The sequence below is a fragment of the Lolium perenne genome, unplaced genomic scaffold (assembly GCF_019359855.2).
Source record: "Lolium perenne isolate Kyuss_39 unplaced genomic scaffold, Kyuss_2.0 unplaced55, whole genome shotgun sequence".
Classification (NCBI taxonomy): Eukaryota; Viridiplantae; Streptophyta; class Magnoliopsida; order Poales; family Poaceae; genus Lolium; species Lolium perenne.
In genome coordinates this window covers 306,092-312,427 of record NW_027249013.1, presented here as the reverse complement: position 1 = coordinate 312,427, position 6,336 = coordinate 306,092, and the positions used below count along the sequence as shown (strand labels likewise).

At 46.0% G+C, this 6,336-nt stretch overlaps 1 long non-coding RNA gene across 1 annotated transcript; it reads right to left on the bottom strand.

The window, feature by feature from the left end:
• Nucleotides 1-2,140: 2,140 nt before the first annotated feature.
• Nucleotides 2,141-5,387, bottom strand: LOC127321289 (uncharacterized). Its single transcript, XR_011750222.1, has 4 exons — nt 4,995-5,387; nt 4,759-4,890; nt 3,766-3,849; nt 2,141-2,451 (listed from the first exon to the last, which is right to left on the bottom strand). It is a non-coding gene; the product is annotated as an uncharacterized lncRNA (long non-coding RNA).
• Between the last annotated feature and the right edge of the window lie 949 nt (nt 5,388-6,336).

The following is a 6,336-nucleotide window of genomic DNA, read 5'->3' as shown; positions in this document are numbered from 1 at the left end:
CAGTATCAAACAGAACTTTAGTAGGAATAGAGTTCACAAGTAAGGTACCAAGCACAACGTCTGATGCCTTCTCAGCTTCCTCTGCGGTGATATTGTTGACAGTGGCAGGTCTAGGCTTATTGTTATAGTTGAAAGCCTTGCCTGTAGAAGGAGCACGCACCATCGTCTGAGTCGAGGAAGGACGAGGTGGTGGTGGTGGAAGTTGCTGCCTCTGAGAACAAGTACGGGAAGTGTGCCCGGGCTGACCACAAGAGTAGCAAGTGACTGAAGAAGAACGAGGAGCAAACTGTCTCTAAGGAGGACCAAAGGCTGGCCTCTGCTGCTGAACAAAACCTCCGTGCTGCTGAGGAGTGAAAGCTGGCCTGTGCTGAAACTGTGCTGGCCTGTGAGCAAACTGAGGGGTGGGTGGGCGGGGAGCAAACCCAGGCGGTCTCGAGTGGAAGGACCGTGGTGCTGGTGGAGCAGTGTCAGGAAACCAAACTCTGCGCTTCTGAGGTGGCATAGCTGGTGTCGAAGAAGAGCCATTGTCACGAGAGTGCTTCCTTGACTGCTCAAACTCTTGTCTACCAGTCTCAGCCTTGATAGCTGTATCAACAAGCTCATCGAAGTTTCTGCACTTGATCAGGTTGATAGCAAACTTGACTGTAGGATTGAGGCCTCTGCGAAACTTGTCTTGCTTCCTCTCATCGGTGGAGATCTCATCACCTGCATAGCGAGCAAGGTTGGTGAAGGCTCTGCTGTAGGTTTCCACATCCATATCAGCCTGTGTGAGCCTGCGAAACTCCTCACGCATCTTGTCCATGGCACCATCACGAATGTGATGACGCCTGAAAAGCGCCTGGAACTCATCCCGACCAGTCTCAACATCTGGATCTCTCCTCTCCAGGTAGCTGTCCCACCACGCAGCAGACTCACCTCTCAGGAGGAAGGTCACAAAGGAAACTCTGTCTGCTGGAGCTACACGCGCAGTGTTGAGGGTGCGGTTCATCTCACGCAGCCAATCATCTGCATCTAGTGGCTTCAGTGGAGTGTCAAAGGTGGGCGGGTTGAGGTTAAGGAACTCTCTGATAGTGACCCGACCATTCCCTTCATTGTTTTGCGCCTGGTTCTGGGCCAGCTGCGTTAGAATCTGAGTCACATTCAGCAGAGCTTGCCCAATTTCCAGAGGTGGAGGTGGAGGAGGCGGAGGTACGCGCCTTGGAGGCATCCTGATGACAAACATCAAGATTGCAGATTAGTACACAGTAGGATAAAAATCCAACATAAGTACATTAGAAGAAACTGCAACTTGCAAGATAGAAACATGAATATGACATAGATATCATCAAGGTACATGAATTCAAGTACACAAGAGCTAGTCATAACATATTGAAGATTAGAATGATAGCAAAACAATACTTCACAAATCTCGCAAGATAGTGGTATGTAGCTATACTGAAGTTTTTAACATTGGCAAGTGTCAACACGACCCAAGTTATGTTTATTGGAAGGTGAACAACACAAACAGGAACTTGATAGGAACAACTCCGTAGAAGAAAAGAACTCGATATTAGCACCGGAATCAACAACCAGTTAACATGATTATGCCAACAAGCTAGAAAAGAATTTTCAACCGAAACATGATTGATGAAGTAACACAGAAATTGGATCGAAGCAACATTTTTCTCAACACAAAACCACACAACAATCTATGGTACTACGGAAGCCCGAAGACGTGAAATCCTAGATTAAATTTAGGTAAGAAGAGAGTAAAATTCGTTACACTTCCTTACCAGAGGGAGGGTGGGTGGGTAAGAAATAAAAAGAATTCCTACTCTCGCGCATAAAGTTTTCCTACATAGCTACTAAAGTATTAGTTCTAGACACGACTACGTCATTGCCGCAAGGGCTCCTAAAAGGCAGTCCATGCTCTGATACCAAGTCTGTCGGCCCCCGAAGTTAGATACGCATCACGGACATAGTACCCCCCGTGACTACGTATCCGTGTCGGAGTACCAAGCTGTTGACCCTAGGAGTAGGAATACGGACGCGGAACTAGTGCCCCTCGCGTACACGCATCCAGGCCTAGGTGTCTCGCCTTCCTGTGCACTCGATATGAAACACGCACAGTGCACAGGTTACAAGGGCATAGCATCACAGATGATATCACAACATTAACTCTACGACACAAAAGAGTTAAATAAGTATATAGCAGCGCTCATAGAGCAAGATAGCAAATAACACTCAGAGGACACATGTCCCAACAATACATCAATACATCATGCGGAAGCGAATATACGTCTGAGTACAGACAAGATGCAAATGGGACTAAGAGTCCATAAATAAAGCAGTCGGATCCATATCCAGCAAGCCCCAGGCTGCTGCCTTAGGAGCGTCCTCTCTACTCGACGTAGTCGTCCTCAGCGTAGTCCACAAAGTAGTGTCCAGGTGGATACTCAAAACCTGTCGTACCTGCAAACATCGGGCCAACGGTTGCCGGAAAAAGAGAGGAAAAGCGAGGGTGAGTACCAAGGCGCGTACCCAGCGAGACTTAGAATATTGGCTGCGCTCGCCGGCTATATGGTGGGTTTAGCGGCAGCAAAGCTTGCACTAAAACATATAGAGACACTCTCAACTTTCCGTCTGCAAGATATAGATAAGAGAGCGTGCATCTAACAGTTCTAAAACTCTGCAAACATTACTCATCCGATGCATTCCCCCTTCTACATGCTACAGGAAGAAGATGCAAAGGCACTCACACGGTTTACAGTTTTAACCAGTTTTTATTATAGTTCTGCTAATTACTACACAAGTTAATTAGCAGATAAAGGGTGAAAGTTGTCTATGATCAAGCGACACTTCTCCAAGTCGTCCATAACCGCGGACACGGCTTTTCGAAAAGATTGTAACCCTGCAGGGGTGCACTACTGGTCTCATACGCTCGATCAACCCTACTGGATCAAAGCAGAGTATCCCGACACTACCTCTCCCTTCACCACAGACCAAGTCCAAGAGCCACCTAACTAAGTTAAACCCGTTACGGAGTTCGGCCGAGTCTCCGAAGCGGACCTAGCTATTGCGTGCACGGCTTCCGAGGGTCAAAACACACACAGGGGCGAATGACCCGCTTCAGCATGCGATAAACGCTCAGGCCGCAAACCTATACGTGCATACCAGAAACAAGGGATACAAGGCTCACTGGGCTTCCCCCAATTAAAGAAGTAACAGGCTGGCATGCACGCGATAAAAGAGTAAACACACCAGAAACTATTTGCGGCACTTGGACAATGGAAGTAGTTCCGGAATTGGTCGAGGAGGGCCCACTGAACCCCACGTATGGTTAGTGCGCTCAGTCTTGGATCAGGTAACAAGAACTCAAGATCCTAAGATATTAGTGGACACAAGTGAGCCGTGTTCAAAAAGAAAATCAGCTGACCCACCGATGCCTCTACTTAACAATTTTATTATTAGCATGAATAAGTAAGGTGTGATCTTATCGAACAGATATAACCATAACCATGTATCTCGGAACCCTCCAACAGATATAACCCAACTAGATAACAGTGGCGATAGCGATAATAGTGACAACATATAACAACGGTACTAAGCAAGCCTACGACTCGCATGGCTGACCCTGTAACCAAACAACAGCTATAGGATATATGTATGGGTCTAAGGCTTGCAATCGGTGACATGCGATAGGATACGTGACAAGAACGGCACACCAGGATAGCAGTAAGGTAAAGAGGCAAAAGCAGAAAATAGGTAGCAGGGAAAAATGCTCGCCTGTCAAGTCAGAAGAAGAGAAACCGGCACGATCCTCCTCAGGGTAGTAGTCGTACTCCTCGCCGTACTCCTCGGTACCGGCGTCTAACGAGAAGAACCAAACACACATACAAGAGAGAGTACACAATCAATACAAGAAATGCAATGCACAATATGATGCATGATGTGCAATAGGTTTCATGCATAGCAATTTTAAGTGGGGCACTTGCAAACAACAAGAAATAAGAAAGTAACCCTCACATAACATTTAGTTCTAATTGCATTTTTAATTAGGCCGATGCAGGGATGATGCCAATGATGCATGACAAGATGAAACAATTTTGCAACATGTAAATTACGCTTTTGTAATATTCCAGGATGTCGATTTAGTATCAAATGAACTTTTAGAAGCTGAACTTTAAAACGAAAATAAACTATGCTGAGAGCAAAACTGGAAGATGGCCTGGACGTTTTTCACCGGATCTGAACTGGACACGCAAAAAGAATGGCCCCTTTTGGCCGGATCTGGGAATTGAACTAAGGATGTATCGATCCATTTCCTAAAGATAGAATCAGAGGAGCTGTGCAACGAATTTGATACAAAACAGATACATGTCAAGCTATTTTACAAGAAAACGCTGTCTAAACTTTTAACTGAAACACGACAGATGTATCTGAAACTGGAACAGCTACAGATAGCAGAAAGTGTCATCCTTTTAACTGAAACTTGACGGATTCTAAGAACTGGAACATGAGACGATAAAAATAAGGATGTGCATACGTTAGAAGACAAACTAGCAGGCAAGCTGCTGGGTCGTTTCATGTTGTGCATAGTTAGATAGCCAAACAACCAAGATAGCAGGTGGATCTACAGCACGTTTTGAACTACAGAGTAACAGCAAGGTAAAGCTAACTGAATACACGACAGTAGCTAACTGGACCTATTCAGAACTGCACACAAATAAAAAGGGGATGCCTTGCGCGCTGGCGACAAACAGCGATCTCAACCCTCACCTTCAGCGCAGATGAAACAGGCCTGCCGTTTAACCAGTTGATGATTGAAGAGAGGGGCTTGGTCCTTTGAAGGGAACAGGGAAAACTCGACCAAGATCGACGCTGCTGCGCCTCTGGTGGCACAACGACGAACTGCAGCGACGAACAGCGGAAACATACGCGGATGACGGCGTCAGCTCGAGAAGCGAAAAAAAAGAGGTACGGGAGAACGACAGGGAACTCGGACGGAGGCTCACCACGTCAAGGGAGAAGGTTGGGGAGGATGGAGACGACGGCGGGGCGAGGCGGAGGTCGTCGGCGTGCACAGCGGCGCACCAGGTACGTCTTGGCGGCGGCGGCGTTCTTGAGCAGCTCCGGCTCCGGTTCAGCGAGGAGGAAGAGGGCGCCACGGCGGCTTCATCCCCACGCTCGGCGCAGCGAACGGCGGCGAACAGCAACGGCAGGGACGGCGATTTCCGGCCGGTTTTCTTTGGTCTACGGACGAACTGAATCTTCCTGAGGTTGTGAAGAAGAAAGAAGGGAGATGGGGAGGAGGCGGCAGCGAGAGGGAGCTAGGGTTCTGCTCTGGTTTGGGAAGAGGAAAGGGAAAAGATAGAGGAGCAGGGCAGGTGACCAGGCAACAGAGCAGCCCGTGGTGTTTTCACGTGCTGGAAGATGGAGGCACAGGAGGTCTCCTTCGGTTCAGGTAACACAGGTTGGGCTTCTTCTCTTTCTTTTCTATTATTTCCAAATCCTCTCTTATTTTATTTATTATTTGAAAACAAATTTGGAATGTGAAACCAAAGACAGAGATTGGTAAATAGCTTTTATCCAATGTTGTTTTATATGTAACCAAAACAAAACCATTTTCCTCATTACAAAAATACTTATTTTATTGATTAATTATAAAACTGAAAATATAGGAGAGGAGGTTTAATAGTAACCTCTAAGAATGGAGTTTTTGGCATGACCCTTTTTGAAAGGTAAGGCAAGTATTAGGAATAGGATAGGTAGGCTTGAAGGTTGGAACATCTCAAGTGAGATGGAGGTAAAACAAAGAGAGAGAGAAATCAACACATCAAAGATGAAAGGCAAAATAAATCCAAATGCAATTTTTGTAAGAACCAAAAGTGACATGATGAGATGCATGAATGCAAGATGATGCACAAACTTGCAAAACTAAAAGGGTAGCTCACTTGGGATGTTACATTTCATCTTAGATCCCAAAGAGATTTTCAATGCTTTCTAAACGGCCTCAATCGGAGCTTGTTCTTATTCATGTTGTTACTCTTAACTACTTCCCTCTTCTAGATGATGCCTATAATCAATTTCGTCACCGTATCTTCTCTAATGTGACACCAACACCCTATCGTAGACATCCGTATCTGGGGCGTCTAGGACCTGGATAGCATCGGGATGAAATAGCCCATGCAAAACCGAACAGTAAAAACAAAAATAACTTGTGTTTTTTGCATACTTGTTTGTTACTTTGGGTTAGTCGTTTTGGGGGTCGAGAGTTTCAACACGTGTGAGGGGATGTGTGCATACACTAAAATTTATATAGATCGTGAGAAAGTGAAGTAATTTCATCTTTGATCC